This window comes from Zonotrichia leucophrys, chromosome 3, assembly GCF_028769735.1.
Source record: "Zonotrichia leucophrys gambelii isolate GWCS_2022_RI chromosome 3, RI_Zleu_2.0, whole genome shotgun sequence".
Classification (NCBI taxonomy): Eukaryota; Metazoa; Chordata; class Aves; order Passeriformes; family Passerellidae; genus Zonotrichia; species Zonotrichia leucophrys.
Window position 1 is genome coordinate 100,139,512 of NC_088172.1, and position 21,794 is coordinate 100,161,305.

Sequence of the window (21,794 nt, forward strand, 5' to 3'; positions counted from 1 at the left end):
CCAGTCCTCCCAGTGAGATGCTCAGTTGGTTCCTGTTTGTTTAGGCAGTGTGGTAGCTCCACAGAAAGAGTAAAAGAGGAAGGATGCTTTAAAGGGAAAAGCAGTGAGGAAAAAATAGAATAAACCCACCACTTTTCCTCCCTTCCTTCTCCCAATCTCTTGGCCTTCTGTAAACAGGTATCCCTGATGTGTACTAGCATCTAATTTGTAGTGTATCCAAGAGGTATCAGCGCTTGGGAAACCTCAGTGGGGCTGAGGGTACAGATGGATTTGCACCTGGGCTGGAGCCATCCCTTCTCTTCCCTAAGCACAGGTTTGTCAGCTCCAGTTCTCAGACTGGGTGGGTTTTGTGGGTCCTGCATTGCCATTTTCCCTCAGGTTGGCTCAGGAACACTGAGAATTCCTCCAAACAGGAGCAATGGGTTCCTAGCAAGAGATGCCAGCTCAGGTTGTCCATGAGATTATAGGGAAAAGACTCTGGTTGTTCTGCAGGGAGCAGGGTGACATTCACAGCTGGGCTTGTTGCTTTTGGTGGTGCAAAGCAAATCTCCTGTTGGTTTGGTTGTGGAAATGGAAGGTGCCATGACCATCTATCACAGTAATTAATGGTAGTTGTCAAAAGGTGCCTGAGAACACAAGCATCCAGAAGGGAAAGGAAAAATCTGTGGTGCCTCAAATGGATTTTGTAAGAAGTTACTGGACTGGGGAAAGAAAAAGAACATGTTCTTAACCTGACTTCAGCTTTTTTTTGGCAAATAATGATGGTGGCAGAGCTGTGGGTGGGCAGATGTGCAGGAAAGGACTGTGTGCTCTCTAGTCTATGACTAAGGAGAGGCAATGGCTCCAGAGCTGAGCTCTGACTGCTCTGCCAAGTGTGCTGTGTGCTCAGGAGCACAGGGCTGTGCTGGGGCTCCATCCCTGCTGCCCATGGGGGATCCCTGGTGGTGTCCTGTGCCCCCTTTCCTTGCTGGTGTGACCCTCCTGGGGCCCCATGCCAGCCCCAGCACAGGGAGTTGTTACCTATGGTGGGATCCGGGTCTGTTCAGGCAATCAGGAATTGTTCCTTGGAGGCTGCTCTTTCTAGGACACCTGGCTGTGCCTGGAGCGTCCTGCTTGTTATCAGCTCATTTAAAATTGCTCACACGAGCCCTTATCAGTGCATGAGACCAAAGGGTGTTAGTGGACATAATGACGAGGAAGGTTTTATGAACCACTTCATGAAGCCAAATCCTCAGGAGCTATTGAGGCTGTAATTAGATTTGAGGATAATAAGGGTTCTTTTTCCTTTCTTCTTCTATTTTTTTTCCCATCTCTTTCTTTCTGGTAGCAAATCAAGGGAAAAATTGGAGCTCTCAGTTCATTCTTGTGTGTTCAGAGTGTGGCTGCAGGCTGTACTCAGTAACACAAAGGGATTACAACTTGATATCAAGTAGCCTGGGAGAAGCGTGAGCATGAAAGTGCAGGGGTGTGCTTCACTGTAGACCACGTGGATCCCTTATGGATGTGCCTGGAAAAGGCCTCCCAAGCCTCAGGAGCGATTAATAATGAAATCAACTAATAACAAGATCTGCAATGTGAGGAGAAAACCAGCCAGCGTTTTGTTATGGGGAGAAAATGAGCAAAGCAGCAGGGGACGTGCTGATCGTGTCTGATTCATGTCGTCTCTGTAATCTCAGCTAAAGTTTTAACAGCCCAGCAAGATGAATTACCCACTCCAACCAACACAGGCATCAGCATGGGGTTTATTAGAAGCAGGCTATCATTTAGCAATGTCAGGAGTGTATTTATTATTAAGCAGTAGACTCCACAGTCTAAATGGAAAACCATCACTCCTCCTCAGACACCAAACAAGGTATGTTCATAAAGCCCCGTGGCCAATACATTGCATTATTGCCTGAGCACAAACCCTCAGTCTGCTTTACTGGACCTCAGGGCTTTCTGTGCTTAGCTACAAACAAACCAAAGTGTCTGAAGCTACTGGAGGACAAAGCTGTACACCAAAATGCTGATTTTGACTCTCAGAACTCCCTGGTGACTTCATTCCAGTGAAGAAACCAGAGAAAGAATTCTGGGTTCAGCACGGAAGGATTGGTTAAAAGTGGATGCTTATGGGCCAGGGTACAAAACCCTGTGAAAGCAACTCTGCACTGTGTGCTCTCAGCTCAGAGATTGCTCAGTCCTTCCCTTTTCCTGGAGCCTTTGTCCATAGGGAGATCCATCAGTAAAATGTCTGGTAACACGCAGCGAACATTTTGGTTTTATTTATCGCCACGTTAAGACACCCAGTATGGAAGCATAAATAACACAGTTCAAGTAAACCACCACTTAATGCAGTAATATTTCAGGCTGGATTTGTGGGAAAGGCTGGGGACTGACCATGTTTTCAGTCCAACTTTGTAAATCCAGAGTATTTCTGGACCAACAAACATACAATGCTCTCAACCTGTAGCATGAGCTCTTAGATTTTGCATTTCTGCTCTTGCTGCACAAACAGCAATCACAGAACATCTTCTGATTTAAATGTGGGAAAGAGCTCCTGGGCACAGCCCTCTGAGTGATGTGACTGTCTGACTGTGGGGCTGGCACAACTGGCTTTGAACATCCCCAAAAAAGCCTTTTCTTTGCAATTTATGAGGCCTAATCAACCATGTTATGAACAAAAATTCAGTTAATATTTTTTTTGAGAGGGAGTTGCAGGGACGCCTCCGGGTCGGTCTCTGCCAGGATTCTTAGTGCTTTGTTATTGTAATACCGGGTCGTTAAGGCTTATCTCTTCTTTTGTATTAGTAAAAAGCCTGGCTGGGTGCGGTGGACCCTTCCCCGAGGCTGTGCTCTCTTACAACATAGGGAAGACACCTGAGAGGGTGGGGGGGGTTATGCAAAGTGACTCCAAAGTCCAGAATGCTTTGTGGGACCCCGACTCGAGATGCAACGAGAAAACCCCAAAAACAACGAGCCAAATAAAAGTTGAGAGATTAAAGTGATGTCTGGACGTGAGGAGCCGAGTGCTGAGCCTGCAGAGATGCTGAACACCTTCGGAGCCCCTCTCGCCCTGAGCAGAGAGTCGTCCGGACGCCAGGACCAGGGTAACCAGCGAGGCTCAGAGGCAACATCTGACGGGGACCTCACGCCCTAAAGCTCCCACGAGGACTGGATCCCCCGGCTCTGCCCCTAGTGGACGGAGCTGCGCATATCCTCCTCCTCTGCGTTGCCCTGAGAGACGCAACGGGGACTGCAGCCCTGCCGAGCTGCCCAATCCTGAGCTGATCACTTTTAATAAAGGCATTATAAAGGAGAAGAAGTCTCCTGGCCCTGTTTATTTCAGCTGGGGGCGCTCGTCCGGAATAGCCACGCCGCAAGAAGACTCAAGACTGGCCATCTTGGACTTCAGGACAGCTGGCTACCAGGACCAGAGGGATCAGCTCAGGAGCAGCGACGCAGAGGAGCACCGGAGCACCGGATTGGTGAGAAAGCCGGTGGCGGGAGCGGGAGACGTGCGCATGTGTGTGTGAATGAGACGAAGGCCGGCAGCCGGACCTTCGAAGTGAGAGCAGACCTCTCAGTACCGCGGTTCCGGACTCCTGCGAAGGATCCGGCCGGGAACAGGGGGCGGTGCTTGGAATTAGCGTGAGTGAGTCGTCTCCCAAGGGGGAATAAAGGGCCCCCCCCCTCCGGGCGTGCGGAGGGAATATTTGTATGAGTGGCACGCACCCAAAATAGGCCCTGACAGAGGGAAGTCAGGCAGATTTGTCAGTCCCGAGAAGGATTCGGGTAGCAGTTGTAAGTCTCGAGAAGGATTCGCGTAAGATTTTGTCAGTCCCGAGAAGGATTCGGGTAGCTCATAAGCCCTGCAGGCAAAAGTAAGTCCTGGCACAGGAACCAGGCAAAAACCCCAGCGAAGGAGGCTGTGGTTTGCTTTTAAGTCCTGATACGGTGAAGCCTAAAAATTGGCGGGTTAGGCAAACTAAAAATCAGGCAGTTGTTTTTCCTGACTGACGGAGTCAGGCACTACCCGGATTCTTAGGCCGAGGTTTCGTGTGTTCAAGTCCCGATAGATGTAAGACCTGACGTGGGGAAAGTTAGGCAATCAAGAGATTGGGCAGTTGTTTCAGTATAAAGTCCTGAGCATCAGGCAGAAATTTGAAGTTTCAGTGGAGGAGGCTGAAGCTCCTCAAAGAAGGTTCTTTTTGAAATTACCGGTCAGTAAAGGCACCTTTGGGATTTTTTACTGTTGAGACCTGTAAAATGGGAGGGTGTAATAGTAAAAAGACCGGCAAGAGGCTGAGGGACATACCTCCCAATAGTCCCTTAGGAGAACTGTTAGTAAAATGGGATTCTATAGAGGCCACGGAGGGATTAGATAAAATTAAAATGATCCATTATTGTATGGAAGTGTGGCCAGAATTAGAGTTACAAGGAGGATGGCCTTGGTGTGGGATGAAGGATAAATGGATGTGCCAACAATTAAATAATTATCTGACAGCTCGAGGAGATACTGATCCTGAGCAATTATTGTATGTAGCTTGCTGGTTAAAGAGCGCTGTTGGGGATGAAGGGGTGCGAATTTGTAAGGTACAGAGGAAGAAAGAGGGGAATGAAGGAGGGGATGATAGGAAAAGATGGGATCCCCTGGATTATCTGCCTCCTTCTGCCCCTCCACCTTATAATCCTCTTCTTCAAGCACCTCAAATGGCAGGTCCGGTTCTTCCCCCGGCTGCCATCTCACTACCACCTGTTCAAACTCCTCCTTCTACCTCTTCAGCTTCCGCTATGATAAACCCAGTATCCCCTCCAGTTCCTTCTGCACCACCACAAGTGCCTACTCCACCTGCTGCATTCTCCACCCCTTCTCCAGCTCCACTTAATATTCACTCAGGCTCTTCTCCCCCTCCAATTGCTGTCCCTTTACCTCCTCCTAGTTGGGGCACAAATGTCTCCTCGCCTGCTAAACAGCTATCAGCAAATACACCTGCTGATGGGCAGAAAGTTCAGGGTAACCCAGATATCCCTCAAAGTAGTTTGGCATCTGAAGATGGGCCGTACTGTGGTACCAGATCCAAGACCTCCAAGGCAGAGAGACTCTTTCCCCTCAGAGAGGTTCCTATGGGAGGAGTAATGGGAGGTGTTGGCTTTGTGAATGCTCCCCTAACTGCTTCTGAGGTGAGAGGATTCAAGAAAGAATTGGGGCATTTAGTTGAGGACCCAGTGGGCATAGCTAACCAAGTGGATCAATTTCTAGGTCCAAATATCTACACTTGGGGGGAGATGAATTCCATCCTGAGTATATTATTTTCTCCAGAAGAGGTTCAGATGATTAGGGAGGCTAGCATAAGAATTTGGGAGAAGGATAACCGTCCAGGACCCCAGGTGCCATCAGGCGAACAGAAATTGCCACTAACAGATCCCAGCTGGAACCCTAACCAGGAGGAGGGGAGGAAGGCCATGATGGAATACAGGTCTTTGATAATAAGGGGGATCAAAGAGTCAGTTCCCGAAGGAACTAACACCCAATTGGCATTTGAGGGCACGCAGGAGAAAGATGAAGCTCCTGCTGCCTGGCTTAATCGCCTAAGGCGGAACTTCCAGTTGTACTCTAGAATAGACCCAGACACCCCAGAAGGTCAAATGCTACTAAAAGTCCAATTTGTTACCAAATCTTGGCCTGATATAAGGAGAAAACTGGAAAAGATGGAAGATTGGCAAGAGAAGGACATTAATGAGTTATTAAGAGAGGCATTGAAGGTGTATTTAAGGAGGGAGGAAGAAAAGGCAAAGGCCAAGGTTAAGATCATGGTTGCTGTAGCTAGAGAAAGTGCAGGGTGGGCAGGACCACCACCAGGAGGAGGCAAGGATAGGCCTCTTGTACTGTCAGGTGCAACGGGGATGGAGACACCTCAAGGCCCTTTGAGAGGACGACATTGCTATTACTGTGGAGAGCCAGGACACACCAGAAGGTTTTGTAGAAAGCTCAGTCTCGATGTGGCAATAGCCAGGGAACAAGATGATGTCTGGAAAGATCCTTAGAGGTGATGAGTAGAGGGTCAGGGGCTTTATACTTTAGGGGACCCAATGCAACATCTAGAAGAGCCCTTGGTAAACTTTGAAGTGGGACCCTTAAATGAGGAATTTGAATTCTTGGTTGATACAGGAGCAGATAAGTCCTGTCTCAACAAAGTAACATCTGAAGTTAGAAAAAAACAGCTAGGTAGAAAGGATATCCAATACCACCGAAACTGGCCAGTAAAAACTAAACTTGTAATAAGTGGTGTGAAAGTAAAAGGTACCTTATTGTTGTCTTGTTGTGAGTGTGAGAGTGAGTCAGAAGAAAAGTCAGCCTCAACTTCCCGGGCAGGTGGGAAGGGGGCAGTGGAAGTGTGTGTGTGTGTGTGTGTGTGTGTGTGTGTGACCTGCAAACCAGACTAGTACTCCCCAGATGTGTGAGTGAGCCGTAGCTGTAAGAGCGTGAGTGACACGCAGGCAGCCTCACAGGTGAATGTGCACCAGAGGCAACCAGAGTCTGGGCCCTTCCAAGAGACCCAGAGATACTGAGACCTGTGGGCCAACCCCAAGGTGAAAGGGGGGGGCTATAGGGACCCGTGATTTTCTAGCAATAAGTTTGTGTCTTAAAGGTGTGGAGGAATGTGTGAAAGTGAATGAGAAATGAGAGAGTGAATATAGATGAGTTAGAATAGAAGTAATGTAGATTGTGCATTACAAGTTTTACCACATCTCCTTAGAGGGAAGTGTATTGTGTAAAAGAATGGTGTAAGGAAAAATTTAGGTGTAACGGGTTGAAAGAAATATTTAAGCTGTAAGTGAAAGTAAGAAACAGAAGCAAGAGATAAATAAGATCTTGAAAATAGAACAGAAAACCACGGAATTAAATACACAGAAAAAATAGGAGAATAAAAGTACTTTGAGAGTTAAGCTAGCTGAGAAATACAACTCCTTGCAAAATACAGAGTATGTAGAAGTTGATGAGACAAACATACAAGCTATGGAAAAAGAGAAATTACTGATAACATTAAACAGAGAAGCTGAGTTTTGATAAAATCATTAACAGTAGACCATTAATGCCTGTGTTTGAAAGCCCGTTTCAGGTGTTCTTCATTACTAAGACGGTTGGACTCACATCACTCTCACCCCTGGTATTGGACCAGGATTCAACACCAAGTTTTACCCTCTGGCATTCTGGTACTGGACCGGACGCCACCCCTGTCTCCGTCTGGCATTGGGCCAGACTCTCAGTTTCTACGTCTGGCATTGGGCCAGACTCCCAGTTTCTCCTTGTGGCATTGGACCGGACTACACCCCTGTCTACTTCTGGCATTGGGCCAGACTCCCAGTTTTCCCCTCTGGCATTGGGCCAGAGTCCACACCACTCACCTCCAGGCACTGGACAAGGATTCATCCACATCACAAGTTAATTCACCTGAGTATACTGAGATTTAAAGTTGACTCTCAGAAGGAAGAGTCAAAAAGACTGAACTGTATGGGAAAAAAATTGGTATCAGAGTTCTAATATTGCTTAAAATGTTTCAAAACTGTTTTGTGTAAATGATGTTGGTAAAAAGTTTAAGGCTGTAAATAAGTAATTCTAGTTTAAGTTCCCCAATATACTTCTAAAGACTCCAGGTTAACCCTCTACAGAACACTCCCCTGGGGGGGGAAACTAAAATTTGTAGGGAACAGACCAAGAGAGGCTTAACCAGAGAAGTGGGTAGAAGGGACTCTAAAGAGCTTGGAAGCTTCTCCTCAGGAAAAAATTCCCCAAGAGGCAAGGCCGGGTGGGCAGGCTGTGCAAGATGACCCATACCGGACTCTTGGGAAGGGTAGTAATGCTGGCTCTGATTGCTGGTGGTGCTCAGGGGAGCCCAGCTGAGCCGTGCAGAGAGTGCTACCAACCCCTCTATGAGGAGGAAGAGAGCTCCTTGTTGAGAGTCCACATCAGTTCTAACCCTGATTGTGTTAACCTCTCCCAATTGGTCCTTTATGAGAAAAATAAGAGAGTGTATTGGATAGCCCAGAATACTGCCACTTTTAGGCAGCCACTCCTAGGAGAGTGCCCTATAGAGGAAGCCTGGTTTTGCTTTGAATGTGATGCCGCTGAAACAAGCTCAGCAGATCTAGCAAAAAGCAAAGAAATGGTGAAAATGGTAAGAAAAACTGTTTGTTACAAGTATTTATATGAGTGTACTGGAAAAGAGATAAACCCCTTTTGGAACACATTTCAAGGGAGCTCTAAATCCCTAAGTTTGATCTCATCTGGCAACTGCATTGCTAGGGTGATAACACCAATTTTCTTATTACCCAAAGAAACTGGATCAAGTTTGGGAGTTCCTATATATAATGATTTGGGAGAAATTAAACAAAACCGGGAAAGTGAAATAGAAATTGGGAAAATCCAAAATTGTAAAAGCCAAGTTTAGATCCCAAAATCTGTGTTAAACAAAGTCATCCGGCTACAGGCAGTGTTAAAAATAAAGAATTCAATTATTAGGGACATTTCAAATGAAATAAAAGGATTAGCATGTGTAAATAATCAAGATCAAACTCCTACACTTGATCCCAGTGGGTGGGAGAATTTAGAGATTTTCAGAAAATATGTATGGGAAAAAGTGGTTTTTCTCGCTGTGTGTGTACTTAGAAGATTGCTCTTTTTACTATGCTTATTTGTCTGTTTTAGTAAAACAGTATTGGCTGTACAAACCAATCTGGAAAAACCAAGAAAAGTAACAAAGTTAAGTAAGCATGACTACCAAAGTGCACAAGAGATTTATAATAGATTCAAAACAAAAAATTGTGAGTTGATGCGAGCTTAAGAATTTAAGCTCGATCAAAGAAAAAGAGGGGGGACTGTTATGAACAAAAATTCAGTTAATATTTTTTTTGAGAGGGAGTTGCAGGGACGCCTCCGGGTCGGTCTCTGCCAGGATTCTTAGTGCTTTGTTATTGTAATACCGGGTCGTTAAGGCTTATCTCTTCTTTTGTATTAGTAAAAAGCCTGGCTGGGTGCGGTGGACCCTTCCCCGAGGCTGTGCTCTCTTACAACATAGGGAAGACACCTGAGAGGGTGGGGGGGGTTATGCAAAGTGACTCCAAAGTCCAGAATGCTTTGTGGGACCCCGACTCGAGATGCAACGAGAAAACCCCAAAAACAACGAGCCAAATAAAAGTTGAGAGATTAAAGTGATGTCTGGACGTGAGGAGCCGAGTGCTGAGCCTGCAGAGATGCTGAACACCTTCGGAGCCCCTCTCGCCCTGAGCAGAGAGTCGTCCGGACGCCAGGACCAGGGTAACCAGCGAGGCTCAGAGGCAACATCTGACGGGGACCTCACGCCCTAAAGCTCCCACGAGGACTGGATCCCCCGGCTCTGCCCCTAGTGGACGGAGCTGCGCATATCCTCCTCCTCTGAGTCGCCCTGGGAGATGCGACGGGGACTGCAGCCCTGCCGAGCTGCCCAATCCTGAGCTGATCACTTTTAATAAAGGCATTATAAAGGAGAAGAAGTCTCCTGGCCCTGTTTATTTCAAACCATATTTTTAACAAGTCCTCCTAATGACCCTGTTGGGAGATAACTTGAAATGTGACAAAGTGGATTTTCAAAATTTAGAAGCCAAATTTGGACAGTGAACTGAGAGCTGAGTCAGGGATGGAGCAAATGCATCAGACTCATTTTTCACCTGTTTTTATCAGCTATCTGGGAATACCTGGTTTCTGAGGTTTAAGCAAGATCACAGAAATTTCTTAACATTTTATGTCACTTTAAATTATTTTCTTTAATTTCTCAGATTAGGGATTTGTAAACATGCTAGACTAGAAATGCAGGATGTAGATTATACAGAATTAATGCTGATCTTTAAACCTGCTCTTCATCAAAAGTTGCTTTGTAAAAAGAAAAATGAACCAGTTGACTTTTCCTCATTATTGTCTTGCACTTGGAAAGGGAAATACCAAATGTCCATTTGAATGGTTTTTGCAACTGAAGGCAGTCTCTGCATCTCACTCTGTGAGGTATTTTTTGGTCTGGGGCATGGATCTGGAGGGACTTGCTGTAACACAACTTTTTCAGTTCTCTTCACCTTCAGTGTTCAATTTGTCCATTCACATTTAAAGTCCTTTTGTGTTTCATTGCCATTCCCATCAGCTGCTCCTGCTGCTGCCACTGTTCCCTGAATTCCCCATAACCATTATCCCTGATCAAGTCATAAAAGCAGATATGATACCTTCTCCACAGGAGTGATTTTCATCTAGGTGTGATGAATTCCTCTTGCACTGCAATGGCTTGGATTCGGGCCATGCATAATTTTTGCATTAATTATGTCATTACTGTTTAATTGCTGCAATTAGCAGCATCACTTTCTCTGAGCCATCACTGTCATCATGTGGCCTGCACGTTTTGGCAGGGTCCCACCTGTTGGGGCACCCAGTGCAGATGTGTGGGATGTCCATGTAATGATATCAAGAAGCTGTGCTCACCTGGCCACAGGATGGGGAGTATCTGAGCTCATACCTCTTCTTTGTGAGGGCACCCAAAACCCTGCAAGGTGACCGGCAAAATGCTGCCTCTCTGAAATGTTTATTTGTGTCCTTTTTCTGTAGCTTCACATGGCTACACCAAGTACAGGAAATGGGGAATAAGGTCTCAAACTGAATTTTAAGGAGCTTCATAAAGTCAATTTAAAAGGCCTCATGACAATAAGTGCCACCTGGAGGTGACAGGCACCTTGTTTGGGAAATGGAGACCAGGCTGGGAGTGTGTGTCAGGAGCCAGAGTGATGAAAGTGAGCACACTCTGCAAAAGCACTGCAGCTGCTCACCTCATGCAGAAAGGGATTCCCTCAGAGCTGTCAGGGTGATGTTTCTGGGATATCTGAGAGCTTCCTGCCATCTGGTGAGAGTGTTACATGGTCAGCTAATGACAGGAGTGTCATCTGGTGTGGTGCTGTTCACAGGGGTCCCAGGACGAGGGAAGAGATGAGAATCTTGACTCCATGTTTCAGAAGGCTGATTTATTATTTCATATATAAAATGAAATATATATGAAAATATACAAATAATATATAAAAATATAAAAGTTATAAGTAAATATAAATTATAGTAATATATAAAATATATATGAAAATATATAAGTATAAATGAATTTACTATTTCATATATATTAATATTAAGAAGATATATTAAAAGAAAATTATATATCATAACTATACTAAAAAACATAGAAGAAAGGATTTCATCAGAAGGCTGGCAAAGTATAGAAAGGAATGGAATGATAATAAAATCTTGTGACTGACCAGAGAGTCCGAGCCAGCTGGGCTGTGATTGGCCATTAATTACAAACAACCACATGAGACCAATCAAAGATGCACCTGTTGCATTCCACAGCAGCAGATAATCAATGTTTACATTTTGTTCCTGAGGCATCTCAGCTTCTCTGGAGAAAAAATCCTAAGGAAAGGATTTTCCATAAAATGCGTCTGTGACAATCTGGGAGTGCTTTAGGAACCCACCCCTGCTGCAGAGCCACTGGTGGGTTTGTAGGACCTCGGGGAATCCTCTTAGGATGAACCAGATGGAAGCACCTCACATCCCTCCATTTGCATCAGACCCTCTGTTTTCATCCACAGCACAAATTGTTACACCTCCAGGCCACATCTTTGCTCTTCCTGACTTTTTTAAGGTAAAATTTTCACCAGTGCTTCTTGTCAGTCTCCTGCACTAAATTAAATTCCATTTGAGATAATGTCAGAGGGGTGGCAGTGCAGCAGGTTATTTGTTAATCCTACAGCCCTAACACCTGGAAAACCTGCCAGGGTAGGGTACACTCATGGTGTTAGACAAGGACCAAAGTCTGCATTTCCATTTTGCAGAGGGGGAAGGCCTGGTTTCCCAGAAGTAATCACTCTTCCAGTACCCTGACCAACCCTCGAGAGATTATACAAATCAAAACTGCGTTGTTTTCTCATTCAGAAGCAAGATTAGCTCTTTGGGGAGAGCCACGCTTTGTGCTGTGGTTCCTGGCTGTGGCTCTCAGGTCTCCCATTCAGCGTCAGGCTGTCTGCTAACAGCACCATCAGTCCTCGTTACTGCACAATATCCATCAAGCAACGAGCCCTGGTGTCTATTTAGCAGCAGGAGATCCTTATCCAGGAGAAGTGTTCTGCCATAAGACATTCTGCCTTAAACAAGGGTCAGCCATCCTGCCAAATGCATAAAACTCACTTTACCCAAACACTTATTTTGAGTAAAACAGAGAGAAAAATAATTTCATGAGTTGCTTTTAATTCTTAGTCAATTTCTACCTTTTTGTGTGTGTGATGAGAAAGCTTTTTATGTGTGCTTCTGGAGCTTTTTTTTTTTTTCTTCTTTTTTGGCAATGGCCCTGCTGGGAGTTCTTATGATTGTTGCATTCATTTGAGCTTGCTTACACAGACAAAACTCACTCAAGCAAAATCACTGCTGATCACTCTGCAAGTGGGAATGGTGATGAGGTGACAGTTCTATGGGCTCAGTTTCATGGGCATAAACCATCTTCATTGGCTGCAAAAGCTGCCTTGGGAGGAGTTCAACCTTTTCGTGTTTGTTTCAAGCACTTAAGAAAAAAAGGCAGCAATTACAGAGGGTGGCTTTAGGTCACTTTAAGTCACCCAGTGATGAACATTTATGCCACATATTACCAGCTTTATAAACTGCACTGTTCTGTGCCAGTGGTTACCCACTGTATAGGTAATTGTAAAACAAACTCCATATTCCAATTGACACCCTTTCTAATTACATCTCACCTTCATTGGGCTATTAAAGTGATAAATGCTAGCAATTACATTGATCTCCAGTGAAAACCCTCTGTCTGTGGTGTGAGTGATTTGCCCTGGAGTCTGGCAGAATTCTACCAGCCGAGCCAAGCTCTGAACAAAACAACCCCAGAAAAAGGAGGGGAAAAAAAAAAAGTGTGGTAGGGTTTATTTTTTTGGTTTTTTGGGATTTTGTTCCCCTGAAAAGCAGCTCAGCTGATTGGAGAGTATCTGACCCCAAAGTCCAGCATGGCTGGAGGGGGCTGATCTGCCAGCCATGAGCTGCAGCTTCTTCTCATTTTAATTGGATCTCTGCAGGAGGGGGAAGAGGGAGTGGATCTGGCAGGTGCCTCAGCCTGGCACAAGGCGTTCTCATTCAGCACTGGTGACTGTTCTCTGGTTGCTCTTTGCGTGTTTTGGCGTCCCCATGTTCTTGCACAGGAGATGTCCCTCATAGGAAGGGGCAGGAATGGATGGACATCTCTGCTCTGTGTGTGTGTGGGATTTAAATGTTCACAGTCACCTGTGTTCCAGCTCAGGTGGGGTCTCTGCTACATGAGCCAGACTTAGATGGGAAGATAAAAAGCTGCTTTCCATCACAAGGATGGGAGGTGGCACAGCCCTGCATGGTGGGGAAGCCGTAAGGAGGATTCCTGGGGTGCCCTGGCTTTCCTTCCTCCCTGGCAGCCCCTCTGGAGGGACATGGAAAAGAGCTGGTGACATCTGGGGTTTGGGTTCCTCCTGTTGGGTGATTTGGGGGAGCGCAGCGGACAGGGAGGGGAAGGGGCTCTTTTGCTCCAGTGCCTGCAGCACCTCCTCCCACCCAAATGGGAGCCTTTCTGTGGGGTCAGCAAGTGGGACAGAGGGTTTGGGACCACCCTGCACGTCTGCCCTCATAGCAATTTTAATTTTAAATCCTCCCAATGCTTTGTTACAGCCCCACATGCATTTCAATGGAGACAGCAGCCCACCAGCCCAGGAGCAGATGTTGCTTTTCCTGCAGGGCTGAGCCAGCCACAGGGATGGAGTGTCAGAGATTTGTAGTTGTTTTTTAATAAATCTGATAACTTCTGCAGACTTTTCCCTGAGGGTTCCTGCAGGGCAACTGCTGGAATTAATGCCAAGAGCACAGGCTGAGCTGGACACAGGCTTGCCCAGCTCCTCAGGGATGGTTTTTGGGGGGCCAAACAACTGGGGCTCCCCATGGGTAACACATTTACCAGAGAAGGACACCCAAAGTCACCTCCTCTTATCATTGCTGATCTTTGTAGGGACAGATTGAGGGCTTCTCCAATGCAGTTGCTGTCTGAAATGATTTGCTGAATGCAGCCATTAGTCATTTCTGATTTATGAATTTTTCAGCCTGCGAGCACCTCAAAGTGAGGTATTTGAGATTCAAAATCCTGCCTGTGCTGATGTGTTGATTAGCTGGTCTGAATGCATTGAGGTGCTTGATGTGTTTCTATTTTGTGACTGAAATGAGTGTGACCTTAAAATGTTTTGTACTACTAAAAATAATAAGCCATTAAAATCCTCAGTAGTTGGCCTATGCCTTAAGAATATCATCCAGAGCTGGGAAGGAACAGCTGTGGGCTGCTTATTGACAAATGATGGCAGTGAACTTTTCCCCCAGCTTCTTTTGACAGGATTGCTTTGTGATCTGTACATTTCCTTGCCATATCTGAGTATCTTGCAGGAAAACCCTGAGTAAAGCTATCACCATCTGTTTTGTTGTTTTTTTCCATTATATCAGAAAAAGACACAGGTGGAAGGGGATGATTTGTTTTGGTATGAATGCCTCCTCTAATAAGGATTGTTCCTCGCAAAGCTTTCTGCATTTCATTAGCTACAGGCTGGACGTTGCACTGGTCTGTTGATGTGAAAATTTTGTGAGTTTTCACCCAAATGACAGAACCTCCATCTATTCTCAGTGACTCGTGCTTTACACAATGTGAAATCTGCTCTCTGTGACTATTTTTTGCCTTCTCAGAATACTACTTTTGAATATTATTGCCAGCAAAATTATTTAGAGCGCATTTTTAGAAAAGTAACGTGAAGTTAGCAGGAACCTGGAAGGGAAAAAAACCAGAAGAATAAAAGCTTTTTAAAAAGGGGGAAATAATTTCTCAGAAAAACAATGCAAACATTAAAAGCTTCTTCCACTGAATGCCAGCCTGGTGACCTGAAATGAGGATGTGCACACAAATGTTCCTGAGTTCTGACTGGGCACGAGTTCTCTGGGTCATGGGGGAAGAGAGAGAAAAATCAATGGGAGGTGCCAGGTTCTGTGCAAGGGTTGAAGTTCATACCTGGTGTGACCTTCTGTGAAACCAAAGGTGCTGGGGCACAACTGCTGTGGCCCTGCCCCAAAGCTGCCCGGGCTGGAGGTGCCATGGGGCTGTTTGTGGGTGTTTTACTGGATCAAGGATAAACAGACGTGTGTGTGAGTCAAACCAACACCTTCCTCAGACAGTGACAGCAGCACAGTCAGCAGATGGTGTCCCTGAGTTCTGGTGACACCCAGCCTGCTGCCCACGAGGAGCCCAGGCCCAGGTAACAGTCAGCAGGCAGAGTCACTGGAACTGGTCCTTGCAAATATTTACTCCTCAAGCACTTGTGGCACAAATTCAAATAAATGGCCTTGCACAGGTGCAGGTGTCATGCAGCATCTTGTGGTAAAACTATCGACACAGATGCAGATGAAGGGAAACAGGGAAATGTTCAGGCATGTGGGCTTTTTTTCAGTCTGAAAGTAAACCCAAAAGGTTGCATTTTGCACAGCAGCACTGTTACCTATTTACCAGGTGGCAGAGTGCAGATGCCCATCCCCTCCAGCCTGGATCAGATGCCTTCTTTAGGGCAGAAATGAAGTTTGTGGTGTGGGCACGGTGTCTCTCAGGCTCTCAGCATCTCCTGTGGTGTTTAGCAGTGGGACGGAACTTGGTGTTTGTGCCTTGTTCCTGGTGTGGCCATTGCCCCCAGGCAGGGCTGGGGTGCTGCTGCCTTGTCTCAGATGTGCTCTAGGCTGCACTGAAGTTATTGCATTATTCTGTCCAAGTCAGTGGCCTTTGGGTTAGATATTGGAGCCAGCTGGGCATGGTTTTATTCAGAAATCCTGGCCTTGAGATAATCCCTGCCTAGAGAAACAAGATTTTTCAGGCGTGTTTCTGAGATGGACTCTTGAATTATGAATAGGAATTAATTTTCTGAAAAATCCCTTCACCAGGATGTCTTCTCCTGGGAAGCTGAGAAGCCTCAGAGAAAAATGAAAACAATAATTATCTGATTTGATTCTCCTGTGCTTTGCTGCTTTGGAATGTGGTCTGGAGATTGTTTACCAACTGGTCATTGATTGGTTTCATGTGAATTGTTTTAACTTAATGACCAATCACATCCAGCTGTGTCGAGGCTCTGAAGAGTCATGAGTTTTTCATGATCATTCTTTTGTAACCTTTTGTCTGTATCCTTTCTCTATTCTTTAGTATAGTTTTAGTATAGCATAATAAAAATTAATAAAAAATAATAAAAGTTAATTAAAATAATAAAAATAATATACTATAAACAATATATTGTATATATATCGTATGTATAGAATATAATTAATTAGCCTTCTAAGAACATGGAACCAGATTCTCAATTCCTCCTTTGTCCTGGGGACCCAGGAAATACCACAATTTTCCAACCAAATGGTTTCTGATTTCACTTTAGATTGTCTCTCTGTGAATGTTTCACCAGTAAAAGTTTTGCTCTTCCTGCTCCCTGTTGACTGAGAGGGTCTGAACTGCAACCAGAACCAGGGGCAAAAAAAGGTGAGAATGTGTATTCATAAGGAAGAGGAGTTAAAAAAGTGGCTGTATCTGCACTGGAGCTCTGTGGCCTGTATTGCTGGTAGCAGGTAACACAAATAGAACCAAGGCATGGAAATCTTCATAATACGTAATTTTTATTTTAATCACTTGGCTTTTTCACAGCCCATAGCCATGCTCATTAACAAAATGCCCAGAGATTTATGAAGCCTGTTAAAAAAAAAAAAAAAGTTAAAGATTAACAATTCTGAAACTTCCTTGGGTTTTTATATACCCAACAGTTAAAATAAAGTAAAACAATTTTAATCATTCCTCATCCTGACACGGAATAATTGTTTGTTCATACTGTTTGGATTACAGAGGTCTTTCAAGATCCAGTGGAAGGATCAAAGTCTTACTGTGTGAGGCACTGTACACACATCATAAATCTGTGGCCCCAAAGAAGCTGCAGGATGGGCAATTTTTCAGTTTTTGTCTCTCAGCAATGCAGTGATGTCTTTTCCCTCTCTCTTTCTCTGACAGTCCAGTTATTTAGTGCAAAACCCATCTCTGTGATTTCCTCAATGCTCTGTGTAGCCCCTGGTTTAATAGGACCATCCCCAGTGCTTTGGCAGGAGGATATAAAGGGAGAGGAGGGGAGGAAGGCAATTCTTTGTTCTGGGAATCTGATCCATCACAGCCTGCAGGATTTCCTGCTCAATCCCAACCTCTGTCACTCACTGGGGCTTATATTGGGTCAAACACATTAGAGTTGGGTTCTCCAGCTAATGGCCACCAAGCCCTGCTCTCAGTGGGCTGCAGCAAGCACAGTAATTGAAATTCAGACTGCAGGAGAGAAAAAGCTCAGTCTTCATCTCAGCACATCACCCACTTGCTCATAGACAGTTTCCTCCTGGATGCAGCAAACAAGGGGCTTGGTTCAGGCTTGCCCCCAAGTCTTATCCCATATTAGTAAAAAAATATGACAGTACATAGAGATTGTTTTTAGGTTCAAAGTGTCTCATCTTTTTGCTCTGGAGAAGAAACTTTGGGCAGAGTGAAGGTCCCTGACTGGCTCCTGGGGTTGCTAGATTCATTTTGCCTTTTCCATTAGTGAGTCAGGAGAGCTGCTGCATTCAGCTCTGCTCTGCTCTCACTCCCTTTCTGCATTTCCCTGTGCTCAGCAGCATCAGAGGAGCTGGAGGAAATCAGGTGTCTGGGAGAGGGACAAGATGTCTCTCACCCGGTGGGCTGAGGGGAGGACGTGGCTGCTTCACATTCAGCTCTTGCTCCATCTTAAACCCTCTCTTATATTAGTGTTGGTACAGTGAGATTAGTGACTTGGTCTGGGATTTTCTAATAAGCTCAACAAATTTAAAATTAACAAGTTCTCTTTCAGAAAAAGTTAAAATTGAAAATGCACCAGGAATTCAGGCACTGTCACATTGTTTTCCAGTCTATCTTTACTGTCATGGGTGCTTCCCAGCATGGTACTATGCCATTTCTTCTCACCTCAAAGAGAAGCAACATTTCCAAGTGTGTCCTACCCTAGGGCTGGTCTTGCTGAGCCTTGTCCTCTCCTTGTGTCCCTCCTCCCTTTCAGGCATTACCTTGCCTTTTTAACTTTTTTACTGGATGGAATAATGTTCACAGCAGTCATGCTCTGTAAATAAGCTGAGACTCTGCCCTCCTTTTTACAGTCTTGTGTATTGTGGCCCTGTTCTATCCTGTGGCTGTTTCCCATAGCCCTCATGTGTTTGACCATTGAATTAGAGAGTCCAGTTCTTCTCCTCCCCCAGGAAGAAGGAAGCTTTTAGAAATGTGGTGTAGTTTGGCTGGACAAGCTAAAGGCAGTGTGTCTGATGTGCTTCCTTAATACATTGTAGAATACAGATAATCAGTGAAGAACATTAGTTGAAATGTCAATGAAAAGTGACAGAAACATTCACTGGGGACCATATGCTGTTCTCTGCACTGGCATCTCACTCTGCACACATGGCTCTGAGCCCTAGTTAAGTGCCTTATCTAGCTATTTAAGGTATTTAATTAATACCTCAGATAGAGCACCAATCCTCATTTTTCCATGTACTGATAGAGCAGAGCAAAGAGAGCAGCTCTGTTATCAAAGCACACCGTGCAGCTCAGAGAGGAACCTTTCATCCTGCCAAAGGAGCTCAGGGCAGGGAAAGGGAGCCTGCTGCCAGCACAGTGTGGGGACAGAGGACATGTAGCCATGATATTTTATCAAAAATCCCTTCTTTGGGATTTTTTTCTCCTGAGAAGCTGAGAGGCCTCAGGAACAAAATGTAAGCATTGATTATCTGTTGCTGTGGAATGCAACAGGTGGATCTGTGATTGGTCTCATGTGGTTGTTTCTAATTAATGGCCAATCAGACTCAGCTGGCTTAGCTGGCTTGGACTCTGACACAAGCTTTTGTTATCATTCCATTTTTTTTCTATTCTTAGCTGGCCTTCTGATGAAATCCTTTCTTCTATTCCTTTAGTATAGTTTTAATATAATATATATCATAAAATAATAAATCAAGCCTTCTGAAACATGGAGTCAGCATTCTCATCCCTTCCCTGTGAACACTGTCACAAGGTCACACAGCAGGGCCAGCCTGGGAAAGGTGGTGGCAGCTGCCATGGCCACACAGCCAGGTGGAAAAGGAGAGCAGGGCACCCAAACCCTTTCTTTCCAAGGGGCCTGGATGTCATGTGCTGCTCTGTCAGTCCATGCAGGGCACAGCTGGTCCCCCACAGCTCCTGGGAAGCAGAATTTGGGGAGGGCAGCTTTCTCCATCAGGGATTTGTGTGTTTGAACCCAGGCTGGGTCCTGATGCTGAGATGCTCAGGATGACTGTCCCCACCCCTGGGCTCTGTGCCTCAGATTTTCCACTCGTGCTCCACAGCTTCACTCTTGATCTTTTCCTCTCTTCCAGCTGGGATGGGATTCTGTCTTTCACATGTCCTAGAGACCCACCAGAGCCATGCTGCAAAGGGACAAGTACTCTCTGGTTCCAAGTTTGTACAGTTACTGGAAGTTCACTCTGGTAAACCAACTCTCAATTCTTTCTGTACAAGATCTTCTTGTTGCCTTTTTTTTTTTCCTTCCTCTCTTTACTGTTACCTCAGCAGCAAAACTGTCTGAATTTCTGGAGGGGACCACTCCTGCCTGGAGCTTTCCTCCATGGATTTTCCACCCTTTCTATGCCTCTCAAATCAGAGGTCATGTTTCTCTTTGGTTTGGGGCTGGGTAAATCCAGTCTCCAGACTAAGCTGAACAGATTTCTTTATGGACAACACTTTGCTTTTAACTTGTGTCAGATAAGAAAGCTCAGATGCATCTGACTACAAAGTCATCAGCATGAGAAAACTCAGGCTAATGATGTTTTAGGTTCTTTGAGATTTTTTTTTACTTTTCAACCCTGTGATGTTAGCGAGTGCTGATGCTGTGATATGACTCTTCTCTTGGCCAAAATAATTCTTAGAGAGACCAAATGGGTCTCTGGTGAGTGGGATACAAAGTGTGGGCTGCTTTTTTCAGAGGATAAACACCAGGTTTAGGTACCCTGAGTATTGCAGGGAAGCACAGCATGATCCTGGGGGCCTTGCACTGTCCAGAAAGCAGAAAAGATCTGTACCACTCTCACCTAATGTGATAACTGAGGTGAACACAAGCTTTTTTCTGACTTTACCATCAGGTCTGTGGGTATCTCACCATCCTCTCTCAAGGCAGCCTTTCCTTTTAAGCTGCCCAGGTACCTTGCAGGTATCTATGCTTGGGTCCTACTGCTTCAGGAAAGGTCAACTCTGCTGGATCAGGGGAAGATGGAGCCAGAGTCATCAAAAACATAGGATTTCTGGTTTTTCTAGTCTTTTAAATTTGCAGGAATTTGGTGATGGTGGTGTTAGTCTGAGAGATCAATTCAATTTCTCCTTCCATGCCATTATTTGTGGTTTGTGGAGCCAGTGTGTTCAAGCAATGGCCAACACTGCCAGGATCTAGGGGGAGAAGCTCCACCAGCACCTCTCAGAGGACAAGGCCAGGGTGTCACATCTGTGGCTTCCAACCCACTCATGGCCTGAATTCCCCTGGGACAGTGTTAGGGTTTGCCACAATTTAGCTTCAGATCCTTCTGATTTGGGTATGAATCCCATTTTCAGGTTTTGGGTTTGTGCTGCAGCACGTGGAATCCCAGAGGAGCTGGGATTCCACGAACCCTGAATTTCTGCAGGTGTTGGATGTCTTGTGGGAGCAAGGAGGGGAATGTCACTGTCATGTTTTCTGAAAAATCCCTTTGCCAGGGTTTCTTCTCCAGGGAAGATGAGAAGCCTCAGCTTCTTTGTGTTTTGCTGCTCTGGAATGTGGTCTGGAGATTGTTTACCCAAACATGTGAATTGGTTTTAATTAATGACCAATCACCACCAGCTGTGTTGGACTCTGAGGAGTCAGTCACAGGTTTTTATTATTCATTCTTATTAAGCCTTCTGTCTGCATCCTTTCTCTTTCTTTAGTCTAGTTTTAGTATAGCGTTCTTTAACATAATATAATATCATAAAACAATAGATCAGCCTTCTGAGAACATGGAGTCAGATTCTCATCTCTCCCCTCGTCCTGGGGACCCCACAAACACCACAGGAGAGGTGGAATGCCAGCAGCTCACCCTTGTTGGCATCTCCCAAATGCCAAGATGTCGAGGAGGAGGAAGCTGTGCTGTGCATGTCAGCAAAGCCTGGGAACCCCAAATGCTTTTATAAACTGTCAGAACAGTCTGCAGGCCAAGGATTCTCCTTCAGAGGATGGGGGGAATGTTTCTGGAAAACAAACAAGTGCGAGGCTGTCACAATCTGTTCACACCAAGGCAAAAACAAAAACAAAAAAAGCGTGAAATAAATTTTCTCGTATCCATGGGGCTTGAAAGAGGCTGGAGGCAGAAATGCCAAACAAGGGCCAGTGTGCCGATGAAAACAAGAGCTTCATTCTGATTTTTGCCTTGCACCAAGGGCTGTCTCTGGCACCCAAAAAGCTGCTTATGAAGAGATAGATGAGGGATACCAAGGAGAGAGAAATAAAAGTGCTCCCTCACTTTTATTCCTGTGAAGTGAAGCAGCATTGCTGTGACCAGGTGGGAGGCTGTGTCACTTGCAAGGACAATGTCATGATGGCTCTGTTTAAAAAATGTTTTGATGTTACTCCTGATGATGGGATGGGCT

The 21,794-nt window shown here is 45.3% G+C and overlaps 1 protein-coding gene across 18 annotated transcripts in view; it reads left to right on the forward strand.

Moving 5' to 3' along the window:
* Window positions 1-21,794, forward strand: part of CAPN13 (calpain 13) — an 81,016-nt gene that overhangs the window by 223 nt on the left and 58,999 nt on the right. Inside the window, exon 2 of one of the 18 annotated variants that reach the window (XM_064709559.1) lies at window positions 16,501-16,601. The exons of the other annotated variants lie outside the window; for them this stretch is intronic. The gene's annotated coding sequence lies outside the window, so the exon portion shown is untranslated. The remainder of the gene's footprint in view (window positions 1-16,500; window positions 16,602-21,794) is intronic. 18 annotated transcript variants of the gene reach the window in all.